Genomic DNA, 18326 nt, shown 5'->3' with positions numbered 1-18326 from the left:
CAGGTTCAAACTATAGCTGTTCTTAGGACTGGACTTTAGCCAGCCAAATTTACTAATCAGTAGCTAAAGTTGGTGCCTGACCATCTCTTTCTCCCCCATTTTTGGGAAATGGGGCTTCCCACTCCAGCCAGGAAATAGCTTCTGAGGCATCTTGCCCTGCCAGCAGGGAATGGGCACCAGCCTCCATGGCATAGAGTACACTGCTCACAAATCTTGACTACAGATGGGCAGTCCACCTTCTATTTTTCCAAGGATGTTGCAGGATGCCCTTCTGGTGTCCTAGGCCCCCCAAACAGGTGATTTAGATAGCTCTGGCTGATTACTAACTGTGCTGTAGAAAGAACTGACTCCTGGAACACCCTCCTCTGTAGCCATCTTGGCCCGCCTCCTATTATTATTCATTTTTCCTTTGTTGTCTCTCTTGAAACCTTGTGATGAATATATTAATTAAATAAATACAAAAAGAAAAATCTCCAGATATTGCTAAATATACCCGGGGCAGGGCGGCACAGAGGAGCAAAATTGACACTGATATAGAGTTATTTACGTGCCAGGCACTATTATGTGCTTCTCATTTATTTCATTTATTCCTAACAACATAGTATCCATGAGGTGGAGATTATTATTTTCCCCCTGCAGAGATGGGAAAATTTTACAACTTGCCAAAGGTCACACAAATGGTAAATATGGAAGCCTGTATTTGAAGTCATGAAATGATGGCTCCAGAGTCCTAGCTCCTAATCACTGTATCATCTTTCATGAATGCCTTAACACTTATCATTTGACACTTGAAAATTAACATTATCTTTGAAATAGAATTATCAACACAAGTTGAAGTTAAATTTAAAAGATGCCAGCCTCAATTCAGGATAAATTAATGAGCATTTTTTGAGCACTGCTATATACACTGCACCATCCTTAGGAACAAAAGTGGTTCGAAGAAAAGGAAACAACCATTTATTAAGTTTCATATATTATTATTCTGAAATCTCACAACATTCCTGTGAGGTGGATATTATCTTCTTTTTCAGACGAGGAAGCTAAGACTCAGGATAGAAAAGTGGCCCCTGACCTAAAAAGGTTTACCATTTAACTGAAGAGACAAGAAAAATATACCTTAAAAGAGAGAGAGAGAAAAAGTTAAATATACAAAGAAGGTGGGACATATACAAAATAAGAGAAAAAAAGTCTAAAGTTAGATTAGTCAGTGACTACTTGAAAGAGGTATCTAACATCCCTTTTCTCAAAAAATGAGCTGGAAGAAAAAAGGTGAAAAACAGAGTAGCAATGCCTCTGTGAACAGGTAAAATCAAAGTTTTAGCGCCTAAACGGAAAGTTTTGAGATAGCCAATTTAAGGATAAGTCAGGAAGTGATGGAGAATATCATGCTGCTTTAAAACTAGGGTTGAGGGAAGCAGACTTGGCCCAGTCTACCACATGGGTGGTCCGAGGTTCAAACCCCGGGCCTCCTTGACCCGTGTGGAGCTGGCCCACGCACAGTGCTGATGCGCGCAAGGAGTGCCGTGCCACGCAGGGGTGTCCCCCGCATAGGGGAGCCCCACGCGCAAGGAGTGCGCCCCATAAAGAGAGCCGCCCAGCACAAAAAAAGTGCAGTCTGCCCAGAAGTGGTGCCACACACACAGAGAGCTGACACAACAAGATGACACAACAGAAAAAGAAACACAGATTCCCGTGCCGCTGACAACAGCAGAAGCGAACAAAAAGAACACACAGCAAATGGACATGAGAACAGACAACTGGGGCGGGGCGGGGGCGGGGGGAAGGGGAGAGAAATAAATAAAATAAATCTTTAAAAAAAATTAAAAACTAGGGTTGAGCTGTAGCTGCAAAAAATGAATTCTCAAAAGGCCAATTCTACCCTTTTAGGGTGCTTCTACCACCTAACACTCTCAATCACAGCAACAGGAATAACAACAACAAAAGACTTAAGGGTGATTATTGGTAGTGTTGGTTAACAGAAACTTAGATACACAAAGTTCAAGAGCCAAATTTTATATGATGAGTGATATATAATCTGCTTTGCTTTACTCTGTGAACTGTCTGTCTCCCCCAATAGAAAAGTAAGTTTCAAGAGGGCAGAGAGGGGTGCAGATGTGACTCAAGTCACTAAACTCCTGCCTACCCATGGGAGGTTCTGGGGTCAGGTTCCAGTGTCTCCTAGGGAGGACAGACAGACTCCCACACCCCTCCACAATGAGAGGCAGATGCCACACCTGCAGCAATGAGCAGACACCTAAACACGCAGGTGCTACAAAGCCAGCAGATACTACAGCCTGTGGGGAGCAGGTGTGGCTTAGGCAGTTGGGCATTCACCTCCCATATGGGAGGTCCCAGGTTCAGTTCCCAGTGCCTCCTGGAGAAAGCAAGCAGACAGACAAGAGAACCCTCTGGGGAGGGGTGGGGAATACATTAAAATAAATAACTAAAATGTAAATAAAGTTTAAAAGAAAACAGGCAGTGATTTTTACCTGTTTTGATCACAGTCAGTGTTCAGTAAGTATCTGCTGCAAAATAAAGGCAGTATTCAAAATGGTGACACATTCAGGAGTAAATATTACAATTGCCTTCAGCACTCAATAAGCCAGCAACCTCAGAGAAATAACCAAAACTTAATACTGTAATATTTCCTTATTTTTTTTTTAAAGATTTATTTAATTAATTTCCCCCCCTCCCCTGGTTGTCTGTTCTTGGTGTCTATTTGCTGCGTCTTGTTTCTTTGTCTGCTTTTTGTTTCTTTGTCCGCTTCTGTTGTCGTCAGCGGCACAGGAAGTGTGGGCGGCGCCATTCCTGGGCAGGCTGCACTTTCTTTTCACGCTGGGCGGCTTTCCTCACGGGCGCACTCCTTGCGCGTGGGGCTCCCCCACGCGGGGGACACCCTTGCGTGGCACGGCACTCCTTGCGCGCATCAGCACTGCACATGGCCAGCTCCACACGGGTCAAGGAGGCCCGGGGTTTGAACCGCGGACCTCCCATATGGTAGACGGACGCCCTAACCACTGGGCCAAAGTCCGTTTCCCTATTTCCTTATTATTATTGCTGCAGCTAACATTTACTGAGTGCTTACTCTGAGCCATACACTGTGCTAAAAGCTTACATGCTTTACATGCTTATTCAGTCCTCATAATTACCCTATAATGGAGGTAGGTACTCTTATCATTATCATCCCGGTTTTTTAAGAAACACACTTAGAATTAATAACTTGCACAGGGTTACAAAGCAACCAAGCTGGAAACTGGGTCTATTTACTCCAAAGTTTCCCTTTCAACTGTTATGTCACATATAGAATTACAAGTATCCCTCCTAGACCAAACTAGGGGAATGTGGCAACAAAGAAAAACAAAAACAATTTTTTTCTAATCCAATATAGTAAAAGCTCTTTGTCCATCCCTTCTCTCAGTAGGTAGTTTACAATCCCATCCTAGAACACACAGTTTATGCCATTTCCAGAATAAAATTTTGCTTGGTTTAAAGAGTCTAGATATGAAAAACTAGGAACAAGAGCCAACCACCTAATCAATATTTGGTGGTAGATAACAAACCAAAGAAATAACAGGTTATAGCCTCTGACTAAGGCAAACCTCAAAATTTCTGGAGCCATTTTCCCTGGTGTCTTCTCTCCCTCCTCTGCTCTGAATCTCTCTCCCAAGCCTCTGGAAACCCATCTCTCCTCTCCTTTGAGAATGCCTTTATTAAAAATCTGAAATTTTGTTTTCCTGTTCTAAGTTTCTAAATCTAGTAGGAAAATTTTTAATATTTCCCTAATAAAAGAAAATTCCATGTGTGTAATACTCAAGAGAATAAGTTGCCCCATTCATTATAATAGCATTCAAAGTTTATATTAACAAATTCACATAGCAGCTAAAGAGAGCACCAATCATAGAGAAGAAAACTGATGATCCAAATATTTGAGTACATACTGCTATTAAACACACACATAATAAGTTATATACATAATAAACAAGCAGGAAGAAATCAAACAAGCTAGAGAGAATATGCCCCTCTTCTCATTTATCCATTATGAATTTATCATAATGACAAAATTCTTTTTGAAAAACTCTGAAATGGAAAGAACCCCAAGCTTAACTACAGTTGCTACTAATAGAGAAAAACATTTAAAACACTGATATTTTTTAAAATATTTATTAAATTAACCACCTAACAGGAGATCCACTGACAAATATGCCAATCTAATTTCTACGCTTACACCAAAATACAACGCAAGCTCAACTTAGAAGAAATTATAAAGCATGAGGAAAAGAACTGGCAAGATAATCAGTGCTAAAAAAAATGTATCTTAATCTTTTCCTCCTGCCTTTAGGTTTTTTCAAATATTTATCTTAGATATACAATTACTATTAAATAAAGATTATACAGGCACTCTTCAGCCTTTCAAAATGGAAATATTTTCCAAATAGAAAAAGATTAAGATGCCCAAAAAAAGGAAATATGAAAGTAATCATTTTAGGAAAAGCAAAAAACAAAAATCAAGTAGTTAAAATAGAATAACATAAACAAAATTTCATTTTCTCTTAATTTGAGATGTAACCATTCTGATAAAACTTTTCTTATACTTACTCATGATTTTTTAAAGCTTTTTATTCCCAAAGGCTAAAAAGATGGACAGTTAAAAGAGCTGATACTGAAATAATAGTTGTCCTATTATTTCTAAACAGACAACTCAGTCATTTTCATTAATTATTTAAAAAGAAAAAAACCTCTCTTCAGATTCAAGCACTATTAGAAAACCAACTAAGGTCTTTCCAATATGTTCAAATCAGTCTTCTTTTCTACAAATAATAAGCACAGCAGTTCTGCCATTTCTCTAGTTTCTAAGACTGTTAAATAAAGTGTTAATGACTCATACACAAGTTCAGAAATTTTTAATAATACTACAGAATTACTTTAGTATTATTTGTCAAACTCATGTACTGAATTTAAATGCTGGACGTTAAAAAACCTTTCTTTAGCTTTTGTCCAGCACATGTAACAATAATGGATCATATACCGTGTGCAAGGCATGAGAGTAAGAGCTTCACATATGTTTGTATTACCTATTTAATCTTAACAATAACCCTGTGAAGGACGTTTTTCCCATCAATACATGATAAAACCAATATTAGAGAAGGATAAGTACCTTGTCCAAGGCCATGTAGCTAAGAAATGCACTGCCTACGTAACTGATGAGTCTTCTGCCTCCACAGTATTTTATCTGATAGATGAGAAATGAATTAGCAGTCTGTTGCTGGCTCCTCTTAAGGACATTTTCAACCATTAGGTAGTTATAAATTACCACTGTTTTTAGTGAACTAACTCCTTGTTAGAGCTATAAAACGTTATGAAAGGTATGTTACCCCTTGCACCGCCCTAGAAAACATGTCATCTGTAGTGGGTCGAACTGTCTCTCCCAAGAAGATATGTTCAAACCCTAACTCCTGGTATCTGTGAATGTGACCTCATTCGGAAATGGGGTCTTTGCTAATGTAATCAAGTTAAGATGATTTCTCAAACTGGGACATACTCAAACTTGACATACTAAGGTGGGCCCTAAATCCAATGACTAGTGTCCTAAGCAGCAAGAACACACAGAGACATAAATACAAAGAAGTCAGCCATGTGACAATGGAGTCACAGATTATTCCATGACGTATATACAAGCTAAAACACCAAGGATTGCCCAGAGTCACCAGAGGGTAGGAAGAAACAAGAAAGGATTCTTTCCTACAGCCTTCAAAGGGAGCACATCCCTGCTGACACCTTAATTTTGGATTTCTAGCCTCCAGAACTGCAAAAGAATAAATTTCTGTTGTTTTGAGAATCACCGAATTTGTGGTAATTTGTTACAGTCCCAGGAAACTAATACACCATCTAAAAAGGAATCTTCCCAAAATAAACCAGCAATTTGCCTTCAGACTTCATAGGTGACACTGAGAGTATTTGTTGATGGGTTCATTCAAGATTCTACAGGATGAAAAAACACAGAAGAAACATCGTATCTTATCCAATGGTTATGCTGTTGGAGGGAAGGTAAAGTGAATGGGTCTGTCTGTAAGGAACGAATGCATCTTTACATGTGCTGCATCTGTTATGATGTTAACTAAAAACATCACTTTTTGACTTGTCAATCAAATCAGAATTTTCTTAGAAAAATTACAAATATTTTACACTATCTTATAAAAGGTTTCAGTAGTATTTCCTAACTTCCTAGGCAGTCATGCAGAAAAGAGCACACAGCACAGCACACCAGGTACACACACAGAAAACATGCTACCTCCTTCCTAAAGCCACCCAGATTTACAGTAGCTATCTTTCAGCTGGAAATAAAGTACAGAGGCAGCATGGCATAGCAACAAAAACCAAACAATATCCAATCTGTTAGCTGTCCTTTAGGTCTGACAGGGAAGAGCCAAAGATAAGATACTCAAGCAATAAAGGTGTGCTGTGCACTTTTGTTTATTTTTATTTTTCAATTCCCTTACGGCAAGATAATACTACAAATATTGGTTCTCATTATATTTTCTTCTACTGGCTTAATGTTTTAGGGAAATTAACTGTGAATCAGAAATTTTAAAGGAATGTTTTAGAAAAACTTTGTTAAACATTAGTTTGTCATTCTAATATCCAAGTCAAGTACTCAGTGAAAACTGCAGATGTCTCCTCAAATATTTCACAATTCTGAAGGTATACAAGAAAATACTGAATACATTTCTGTGCAGAGGTATAATTACTAGAAAATATAAGTCCCACAGTGTTGAAATAACGTCATATACATTCAGAAAATACACTCTATTAAAACATGCTGTGAAAGGTATCATAAGAAAGTAGCAAAAATTTTAAAATACATTAGGTATAAGGCAGACTGATTTTATACTTGGAAAAAGATTCAAAATAGAAGTTTAATAGTAAGAGTTCATTATTTGAAAGCAACTTTGCTGTTTGTAATGACAATTCAGCTATGCAAAAGAACCATTCCCTATCCCTTGTTCACTGAGAGTGTCACCAATGTAGAATAATTCTACTTGGAGTTTTGCAAATCTGAGGTGAACACCTGTGTCTTTTAACTTGCCTCCACTCCTAACTGAAATTAGGATTGAGGCAACAGTACAATTACAAGAAAATGCAAAAATTAAAAGGAATATTTTAAAAAGGACAAGGAGAGATTCCCCACCTAGTGAATAGGAAAGCAACTTTACAGTGACCTTCTAAAAGGCATACTAAAACTACCAGATTCTATACTCTTTTTAAAAGGAGGAGAAAGAATTGAGGCACAAGTTATACATGTAGAAATATTAGATCGAGTAAAAGCAGATTTAAAACTAAGAAGTGGTAACCTATCACAAGAGTAACCCCTCCCCTGCCATAAAGAGTGAAATCCTAACATAAATTAAGATTTATGAAACTAAGATAAAATACACCATCATCCTATCCAGGTAACTTGGTGGCAAATAAAGTTTTGATCTTTGCTGTAATGTAAATTGCACAAAATGAAATATCCTTTCTAAACACATTTGAGATAGCTTCACCTAGGAAATAAATTAAACCATGCTATATTTACCCTTAAAATAGCAATTCTTTTTAATGTACACATTTAAATGAAAATGACTTGTTTTTAAAAATTTCCAATATTATATCTTAGTAGAAGACATTGAAAGTCTAATTAATTCTACATACTGAAAAAAATCATTATAAGAGATTAAGACTTTAAGAGGTAGAAGTATCCAACAACCTCAATGTCCTTATAATTTGACTAATATTTTCATCTTCTTCATATCAACTATAAACATTTCTAATTTTCAGAACTTTAAAAATTATAGCCATAAGCTACTTTTGGCCATGATACAAAACCAGGATATCACTATAAGCCACTTATTGTATTTTTTAATAAGAAATTTAAGTAGTCCCTGGTTTGTTTGTTTTTTTTCTTTTAGCTGCATACCTTTATAGATGGGACTGCTCCCTTTAACTCCTCAAGCCATAGTTTCCATCACTATGAGGGCAAAAGTATTTTGAACCAGTAGACTCTATGTCTCATGAAGAATCATTTTAAGACAGTCACCAGGAAAAAAGGAACAACCTAAAATAGCCAATTCCAGCTTTGTAATGGAATGAAGCTCAAACCATATGTTGGTGGATTTGGCAGTTATCTATACCACGGGTCCACAAACTACAGCCAAAAGGCCAAATCCAGGCTACCACGTTTTTTGTGCTGGTTTTTTTTTTTATTTCTCTATTACTCCCCCATACCCCCCCATTATTTGCATTTGCTGTCTGTTCTGTGTCTGTTCATTGTGTGCCTGTCTTCCTTTTTTTTTTTCAGAAGGCACCAGAAACCAAACTCAGGACCTTCCGTGTGGTAGGCAGGCACCCAGCTGCTTGAGCTATATCTGCTTCCCCACTCATTTTTATTTAAGAAATTTTAATGAAACACAGCCACACTCATTCCCTTTACATATTGTCTATGGCTGCCTTCACGCTACAACAGCAGAACTGAGTAGTTGCAACAGAGACCACATAGCCCTCATGGCCTAATACTTACTGCCTGGCCCTTTACCAAAAAAGCCTGTGGACCTCTGATATACACAATTAGATATCAGAGGCACAAGACTTCTCCCAAACACCATCTTCAGAACACAATGAATTGGGCTGCTGCTAACCTAGTCATGGGCTTTTGGGTCATTTAATGTTAAAATACAAACACACCCTCAAGGCCCTCTAATCATTCCCTATCGGTACCAAATCCAAGAAAAAGCAGAAGAGACTATCACCCCCTACTACCACAGGGTCCCACCCTTCCACTGTCTTCACTAATAAATCATGTTAACCCTAAAAGGCTGCCTTTTAAAGTTCATCTAAACATGTTTTCACCTACATAAAAAATGTCAGTGGAAAGCAGAGGGTGAAAGGAGAGGGGAACCACATAGCATATAGTCCTGCTCCTGGATAGATCTCTCTATCTAAACATCTCTTTCCCAGAGGGTCCTGCCATTGGAAAATTCACTCTTTTGAAAAGACCAAAGACATTACTATGAAAGTGCTGAATTTGAACTAAAGAGCACAAAGAAGTGTGGATAAATTTTCCCTACCTCACAATCCTTAATCCTTGTTAGACCACATTAGGTACAGACTTCACAAGAGAGTCTTCCAGTGTCTGATGCTTCAAAGACATCTTATTTCTTTTTAACTGCCAAGTTAATAGTGTGTTTTTTATTAAAGGCTTAAAATTAAATAATTTTTTTTAAAAAAACGCATTTGCAGTACTGCTGTGCCAACACAGGGATAGCTCCTCCATTACATGGGACACAAAGACTTACATCAACTGTGAAAAGGGGAAGCAGCCTTCTCTGCCAGCTATTTTTAACCCCACTTCATCATACTAAAACCAAACTTAGGATAATAATAATTCAAGACAAACTTTAAAAATATGAATCTGTCCTTTCATTAATAAATTCCTTAACAGTGAAATTCTATATAACCTCCTGGACTTAATCTCAAGAGACCTATATTCCCTATGAAAAGACTGTTGTTTCAAAATTACAGAATCATATGCCATGAGACTATACTGGTAGCCATGTTTAAAGACTGATTCTCCCTTTTTAATTTTAAAACATTATCCATTTCTAAATCATCTACTTTAGAGTTTTACTGTATCTTTGCTTACATTAACATAGATTTTTCCTCTAAGTGTTAATACATAACCCATTTTTCACACTCATCAGTACCCATGGGAATCCAAAAAAACTTTGAAAATGACTCCCAACTCTACATTTTCATCATATCACTCATTAGTTTCATTATTCTGCTCTCATATGATTACACCAATGTCCAATTTTACCTTAAAATTTAATATACAATGCCTGCTGTCCTACTTCCAAATTTCTTTTCCTCTGAGCCACTATCAGGGAGCATATGTGGCTCAAGCAATTGGGCCCCTGTCTACCATATAGGAGGTCTATGGTTCGATTCCCAGGGCCTCCTGGTGAAGGCAAGCTAGCCCACGTGGAGTGCTGGCCTGTGCAGAGAGCTGGTGCAGCAAGATGATGCAACAAAAAGAGACACAGAGGAGAGACAGTACGAGACACTGCAGACCAGGGAGCTGAGGTGGCACAAGAGATTGAGTACCTCTCTCCCACTAGGGAAAGTCCCAGGATGAGTTCCCAGTGCTGCCTAAAGAGAAATGGGGCAGACACAGAAGAGCACATGAGGAATGGAACACAGAGAGCTGACATCAAACGCAAAACAACTGGGGGGAGGGGGTTAAATAAACAAATCTTGAAAAAAAAAAAAAAGCCACTTTCAATATACTGAAATATTGTCTCTTCCAGTGCTCAATTTCACTCCTTCTTTAAAGCCCCTCAATAACCATGGCCCAATAATATTGAATCAAAAATTGAATCCAGGCATAATGCCTAAAATGGCCTAAAATGTAACTTCTCCCCAACCATCTGAAACAGTCCTCTCAGGAAAATTGTTCTCAATTGCTTCTTTGGGCTGTAACCATGTATCTGCACAAACCCAAGCTAACTCTAACCCTACTCAACAACCTCCCTCTGCAGTTCCATGAAGCTAACTTTCTAATTACATCTGTCCCTCACACCTCAACTCTCCAATTCCAGAAGTCTTAGACACTTTGTTTCCACCTGTTCTTTTCTCTTCATGACATTATGTAAATTTGCTTCCCAGAAGAGACATTCCCATATTTGACTTAGACATGCCAACTAGTTCGGTTTAATAGGGCACTAATATTTCCCTAATGAAAAATGTACAAATACTTTCACTTCTATAAGGTACCAAACATAATATGTGACACACGGTGGTCTTGGATAAATTTTGGTCCATTCCCTCTCTCCTATAATTTGTGCAATTTGTGTTTGATTGCCTACACCACCCATAAGTAAAAGCATCTCAAAGGCAGAGATCCCAACTACTTAGTCCTTTCTTTGCTACCCAAATATGCAATAAAACATTACCATGATTTTTAACCGATCTATAGTCAAAGCAATAAAAAGAAGATCCTAAAGTTAGTAAGCAACCTTGAGTACAATTTACACTCAAACCATAGTTTGTTGGTTTGTCCTCCCAACCCCATCTCCCAAAAAACAGCCTGTGCAAGACTAGACCTCTCTTCCTCCAGTCTCTGTGAATCATGGAATATATGACTTCCTAAAGGTCGCATAATAAGAACAGATCCAGAGATATTTGTTTCTGATTTCAAATAGAACTTTGCATCTCCTGTTCAATATTTTCATGTTAGTTAAGATTCCTTAAAAAAAAAAAAATAATAACAAGAACAAGGTATCTAAAGAAAAAAACACAATTAGAGAAGTTCTGGAGGAGAACAAAGTGATCAAAGGGATGAAGGAAATTATTCTAAGATGGGCAAAAAGAGTCAGGAAAGATGATGGGGAAGAGGAACAATCAATATCTATAAAACCAAGAAAAAATGAACTTGGGCTTATTCTACCTTTTCTCAAAACACAAACTCTGCATATGTCTTGGAACTTGTAGGAGATAGATTCATGATAAACGAATTATTGCACAATTCAGAGGCCAAAAAACTTGCAGAACTCATTACTTCAAAACAGAAAAAGTACAGGATCAAAACTATGTTAAGTATGGTAAAGGTTTAAATAAATTTAATCAAGACCCTGAATGGAGAATTTAGGATAGGTAACACCAAGTTTACATTCACTCCCACAAATCATCTCTCAGCAGTGTCTTTAGAGAGAAAGTCCACACAGGAGACTGGATGGACCATAATTCTCAGTATAATGTGACCTATGCTCTGTTACACAAAATTTCACTCTGTTTAGCCCTTAAAGTCTGCATAAAACATATGAAGTGTAAATTCCTTGCATGCACCTCTAATTTGGCTCTCTGAAAGAATATCTGAAATATAAGTCAAAGTTCTTCAACTTTGAAATGAGAGAAAATAATCTTTCTTGAATTAAATATCAAAACTCTCTCCTAAATTAATAGAGAAGTGAAGATAAATAATCAAAGCCTGAAGACACTCTGCCAAATAAAAAAAATAAAAAAGTGCTGTCATTTAGGACATAAGCTTCTCAAGAAAAAAGCAATTGGGTGGAGGGAAAAAACTTAACAACGTTTACAAACTGGTTAAAGTACTACTATATGCTCTCCCCCAAATAAGCTGTGATTCATAAGAATTCGGAATTTCCTAATAAACTGATGTTAGTGTCCTCCTAACAGACTGGAATTGAACCAAGGAAATGAGAAGGTTAAAAAAAAAAAAAAAAAAAAAACTAAACCTCTCAAGGAAGACTGAAAAAAATGAAAGCAATTTTATTTTCAGGGATTCATAAGGTAAGTAAGTGGTTTTCACTTAGGAATTTATATGAAAGTTCCCCAGAAACAAAAAAGGACAGCACCGTACCAGGAAAAAAAAAAAAGAATATTACAGAGATGTCCTTTGTATGCTCATATGCCCTGGCTTCCTTAATTCCCTACTGCCAATTTCTGGCCCCAAAGGTTTAAGTATCAGTCTGGAGAAAGACAGAATCCCTCTAAGAGAAACCTATAAACGCGCATAACACGCACAAAATGCTACAACAGAACACAGGGCTGCCTAACACCTTCTCCCCTCTGTGAGGAATGAAGGTATACTCTCTCATCCATACACTCCCAACACCTGTGTAAAAAAAAAAAAAAAATGTTTTTTTTTTTTTAATTTTAAAAATCAGCAAAACTCCAAAAGGAAGCACCAGTATCCTCCCACTTCCTAACCCCAATTTCCCTTCCCGGGGCCACTCACACTTTAGAAGCGAAGAGTAAAGACTGTGGCGCTGAGAAAGTGGGTTGGTTCCCTTCCTTCTCCGGACTGAGGCGGCGGCTGCGGAAAGCTCCGCGCGTTGCTGAGGAAGAAGCGGTGCGAAGGCTCGCTAAACCCGGTGGCCACCCGGGTCTCTTCCGTGCCGCCGGTGGAAAGGAGGTGGCGGTCCCTCTGATCTCCTTTTTCCTCTTCCTGGGTCTCTTCAGGCTGTGGCTTCTGCCCTTCCAGGGCCACTTCACCCGGGACAGTCACGTTTGGGAGGCTCCGGATTTTGTTTTATCAAAAGTTTCCTCTGGGCGGAGGCTGCGGCCGGCCCCCCGGGTCCCCCCCGACCCCGCCGCCCTGGGGCTGGGGCGGGGGAGGGGGCACTGAGAACTCCTCCCGGAGCCCTACCGAGGAGCCGGGGGGCCGGCGACAGGCCGGGGAGAGGACCCCCGAAGGGGTGGGGGAGGGGGAAGGGAAGGAAAGGACCGCGGCTCTGTCCGGTCCTGCTCTCCCCGCCGCCCGGGCCGCTTCTTCACATCGGGGTCCCCGCCCCCCCGGCTGGGGGGTGGCTGCTGAGCTGGGAGTCCAGGCTCATATACTCCGGGGCGAGATGCTACGGCCCCGGGCGGATGGCCGAGGCGGCGGCGAGGCGGGGGACCCGGCCGGCTCCGCTCGGCGCCGCCCCCGCTCCCGGCTCCCGCATGTGTCGCTACGGCTGGGACCCCCTCCCTACACCTTGGGGGTCCCGAGCCCCGATCCCTGGGACGAGGCAAAAGCTCCGGTCCCTCCTCGGCGTCCTCTCACCGCGGAGTAGCTACCCAGCCCCGTTCCGCGGTAGCCGCCTCCCTGCCCCCCAGCCGCCGGCTCCTGCTCGGGCTTCGGCTCCGGCGTGTGCAGCCGCCGCTGCCGGCCGGGAAGGTGAGGGGGGGAGAAAAGAAGTGGCGGCGGTCTTGTTGGCCCAGGTTAGGGCGGAGGTCTCGGTGGCGGCCAGTGCACGGAGGCTGAGTTTCTCGGATGCTCCCTCGTTCTCACTCTCTCGGAGGCGGTGGCGATAGCGCCCGGAGCGCTGCTCGCTTTCTCGCTCGCTCTGTGCGGGGCTCTCGTCTCACTCCAGAGAGAGGGGCGGGAGGAACGCGGCGCACGCCGATGACGCAAGTCACCTAGCAACCGCTCCCCTCCCTCCTTTCCGCTCTGAGGCTTCCACCGCTGGCCTTTTTTTTCCTTCCCACCCACTCGGCCCTGGGCAACTCTGGCGCACTTTGATGACGCTCAAAGGGAAGAGGAAGTCGGGGATCCGCGGGCGGGTGGGTGCGCCCCGGGCCGCGAGACTCGCCGCCGCCGCCGCCTCTGCGACCGCGTCAGAAGTGAAGAGAGGAAGGGGAGGAGCTGAGTCGAGCCTAGGCTGCCGCCTGATCTTACCCCTGACCCTGGGATGGCGGAGAGAGCTTGCTCTGTAGCGGTTTCCTTCAGGGCAGGTGGTGACTGCTCCTTTCGGAGCAAGGAGGAGGCACAGGCTCCACGGCCCTGCTGGGGCGCACACCATCCGGAGGTGAGGCATTTGGCCCCAAACGGGCCCGCCCCAAGACGGACCGAGCCCGAAGTTGCCGCCTGATCCGCTGCTTCTGCTTCAGGGAGCGAGCGCCCCACCCTTCCCGTGGTGTGGGGTGAGACCTCCAACCCGATAGCGTGTGGCCGAGAGGAGCAAATTTGGTGAATGAATGAATGAATGAATGCCTACCTTCCAGGGCACTCAAGGAGCTCAGAGATGATATAAGTGTACGTGCTTTGTAAACTGAAATGCACTAAGATAAAAGTTGTCATGCACCCTCTTCCCTTTCCCTCTTCCCGCCGTGAGAAAATAGTGGTGCGGCTTGAGGACCCGAGTTACTACCTGCGTCTTTGCAGAATTGCCGCGGGGACGGTTGCGGGCCGGGGACGAGATGGGGGCGGGGGGCAGAGGGAAAAGAGCCATGCTCCTGGAGTTTAGGGGGTTGGGGGAGACGCGGGAGAGGATAATTGGAAGGGAGGTATCCTTCGGGAAATCACAGAAGGACTTTTGACTGTTTTTCAAGGGGAGAATTTAGCAGTCCCTCACTGGTAGAAATCATCCTTGCTTACGGTTCGGAGCTTGGAGAGAATTTCTTGACCTTGTCCTTGTTATTATTCAATGTCCATGACCGTCGTCAAGGAATTTTGGCCTGCGTTTCAAATCTGACTGAAAGGTATTTCCTCTCTGAAATAAATATTATTACTATTAAGCAGCTTTTCCTACAGATGTTATGCTGGAAAGTAAATTCAAGTATAATTCATAAAGTTAAAAGGACGTTCTCTAGAGAAAAATATATATATAAAAGAGCCAGAAGCCTCAGAAATCTAATCTGTCTTGAACCTGTTCTGGTTAATAGTATGAGGATGAGAGAAAAGCAACAGCGATAATGAGAGGAAGCAGATTACACAGTTCTGTCAGTGGACCTTGTACACCCTACCTCCTCTGGAAACAGCAGGAGTGAAGTCTTTCCAGCTGGAGGAATAGGAGCAGATAAATTAAAAGCAGATTTGGGAACTTGGGGTTTCTACCACTACTGCTAGCACCTTATGCAAACTGTAGACCAAGGAAACTTCTAACTGGGTAAACCAAGGGCTCGTTGGTTTTTGTTTTGTTTGGGGGGGGGGGGTCGGTTTAATGCTACAGGAAAGAGAGAGGGGTGGAGTAATGCTGTAGAAGTAGCGCCTGACCCTACTGCCCTTGACCTCAAGAGCCAAGTTAAATACCCTGCATAAGTTACCCTGCATTTAACTATCTCTACATGACCAGCTCCCTGATGCATCCTTTCAAATAACTCAGAGTATCAAACCAAGGGATGACCCCAAATAGCTACAAAATAAATCTTTTTTGTTTTTGCCCTTCTCGTAATTATGTGGATGAATGGTAGAAATTGAAGGAATAAAACACACAAGTTTGGGGATTTTGTGAAGCTCAACACCACAGATTTTGAGCTCTGTAGACTTTAGATGGAAAGAGTGCAAACATAAAAGCTCTGCAACCCAGCAGAAGATGCCTCCAATACCACCTAGGGTTTTTCAGCAGCCTGATCTGTTTCCATTGTCAGTGACTCTACCTTAAAACCTAAGTAGTACAGAATGGCACTCAGGAGAGTCCCGAGCCACCTACTTAGGAAGCAACAGCTGCACTAAGCTTCCTGGGCAAGAGCCACCCGCCTCACCACCCATCTTGCAAATAGGAGGAACCAGCTAAGAAGTGACTGGCAAGGAGGAAGTTCGTACACTTCCAACTTGGTCTGCATCTACTTTAGTTCCTTGCATTGCTTTTTAATCCAGAGGAGAGGTGAGATAATTAATTCAAGTTGCAAAAATCTGAAATTTTAGGTAACAGTTCTTTCCTTGGTTCTTCAATTTGTTTATGATAAAGATCTGCTATTAAGTTAAAACATAACATACCTTTGAATAGGCTTCTCCTACACTTGAAAATGAACTCTTCTTAGGAACTAGTGACTCTGTTAATATCCCACATCAGCAGTTTTTATTATCAAAGACTTCCATAAGCTAAATTATCTGGCAAAATTTCTTTTTACTTTTATTTCTAGAAATGCCATCTACAGTATATCCCAGTACATCAAGTACTTCTTGCATTTTTATTGTGAAATATACATAAAAATGCAAAGCAGTTGTACAGTATAATGAGTAATTATAAGGGAAATCCTTATGTAACCAATCAACTAGGCCAAGAAATGGAATACTATATCCCAAGAGCCCTCGTTGTGACCTTTCCTGAACACAACTCTTTCCCTCCCCACTAGAGGTAACCATTATCCTAACTTTTGTGATAATCATTTCCTTGCTCTTTATTTTATCACAAGCATGCATCCATAAAGGATATATTGTTTAGTTTTGCCCCTTCTTTTAAATGTTATGTGAATGGAACAACGTAGTGTGTGATAACTATTGTGCTTGTTGCTGTTCCTCAACGTTTTTAATCCATGTTGTTGCATATAGCTGTAATTTGTTCATTTTAATTGCTATATATTATAGTTCCATTGTAGCAGTACACAACAATTTATTTAGACATTCTATTGTTGATGAACATCTGGATTTTTTCCAGTTTGGGGCTATAATAAACACTGCTGTTTTGAACATTCTTTATATATGTATTCCATCACATCTTCTATCTGGTATATTCATTCATGATATATTAACTTGAATGAATAATGCCAACCTCGTTCCTAAAATGATACACTTCCACTAGCCACATTTGCATTCCATTGTTCCACACCGTCTACAACACTCACTGCTGTCAGTTCTTTTAAGTTTTGAAAATCTGGGATGTGTAGTAGAATCCACTTGTGATTTTAACTTGCATTTCCATTTTTACTGGTGCTGTTAAGGACCTTTTCCTATATTTCTTAGCCATTATCTTTTTAATGCCTAATCTACTGAGATGCCTGATTTTGCAGTTTGAACAATTGTCTACAATTTGAGTAATCTATTTCAGGTAAGGTAATATCACCAAATAATGAGTTATATTTGCGACCAGCTCTTCCCAAAATAAGAATAATTATCGTTTACCTAATTATCATTTATGAATTTGATCATAACCTTTTTTCTTTTTTTTTCTGAGGTACTGAGGCTGGGGATTGAACCCGGACCTCATATGTGGGAAGCGACACTCAACCACTGAGACACATCGGCTCCTAATCATAGACTTCTTAAGGACAGAACTACAGTACTAGTTTCTTTTTTTATTTATTACCTCCCAAAATAATGCCATGCTTTCAACTATTATTGCTAACACGTACTGGAATCTCTCATGGCTATTTTTGTTTTTGTTGTGCTTTATTTTTTCCCAAGTATATAAAGGCAAATATTATTCTTTTGAGTACATGTAACTGGACTCTTGTCTTTGTTGCTTTGTATTTTTCTAACAGGCTACTGTGTAATAAATTGTTGCCCCAGCACAAATGTTTTTCACTTCCTAGGTTCGTTTATTTTACAAAAGTCACAGTGGCTTTTTCTTTGCTCCTAAACTTCCTGCTAAATTAAAATTTCATTTCAAATACATACTATCCATGTCACTGCCTGACAATTGTCCCAACATATTATGCTGCTTATCATTTTCTTATCTGCCAGTCTGTTCTTAGAGCCAGTAGTGATATTTTAAAACAGGAAGAAGATGAAGCCAGAAAAACTAAGTAACTCAGCCAGGGTCATGAGAGCAAGTAAAAGAAGTCTGGACACTCAAATACTGTATGATTACCATTATGTCACACTGACTCAGTCCTGTGGATCAAAAAGGTCAGTTAATGCCCAAGATCTATAAAATATTGTCCACTTCTACTTGGCAAACCTCCTATTTTACCATTGAATAAGCTTACCTTTTTTAAGCCCAACAGCTTTAGGATCAGATTAAGATTAATATAAACCAAAATAAATAAAATCTTTAAAGGTTAATAAAAATAATAGCAGTGCTAAAAAGAAATTAAATGGAACACTTGCTTTAAAAAATGTTTCCCCACTT

At 40.6% G+C, this 18326-nt stretch overlaps 1 protein-coding gene and 1 long non-coding RNA gene across 5 annotated transcripts in view; one reads left to right on the top strand and one right to left on the bottom strand.

Moving 5' to 3' along the window:
* Positions 1 to 13932, bottom strand: part of FBXW7 (F-box and WD repeat domain containing 7) — a 239613-nt gene extending 225681 nt beyond the window's left edge. For all 4 annotated transcript variants that reach the window (XM_058281351.2, XM_058281448.2, XM_058281397.2 and 1 more), the window contains exon 1: positions 12791 to 13932. The gene's annotated coding sequence lies outside the window, so the exon portion shown is untranslated. The remainder of the gene's footprint in view (positions 1 to 12790) is intronic.
* A 143-nt stretch (positions 13933 to 14075) lies between these two features.
* LOC101442560 (uncharacterized) lies at positions 14076 to 17774 on the top strand. Its single transcript, XR_009181889.2, has 3 exons — positions 14076 to 14342; positions 14866 to 15015; positions 17430 to 17774. It is a non-coding gene; the product is annotated as an uncharacterized lncRNA (long non-coding RNA).
* The last annotated feature ends 552 nt before the right edge of the window (positions 17775 to 18326 follow it).

This window comes from Dasypus novemcinctus, chromosome 1, assembly GCF_030445035.2.
Source record: "Dasypus novemcinctus isolate mDasNov1 chromosome 1, mDasNov1.1.hap2, whole genome shotgun sequence".
NCBI classification, from domain to species: Eukaryota; Metazoa; Chordata; class Mammalia; order Cingulata; family Dasypodidae; genus Dasypus; species Dasypus novemcinctus.
The sequence above is the reverse complement of the archived record's forward strand: the minus strand, read 5'-3'. Positions and strand labels throughout refer to the sequence as shown.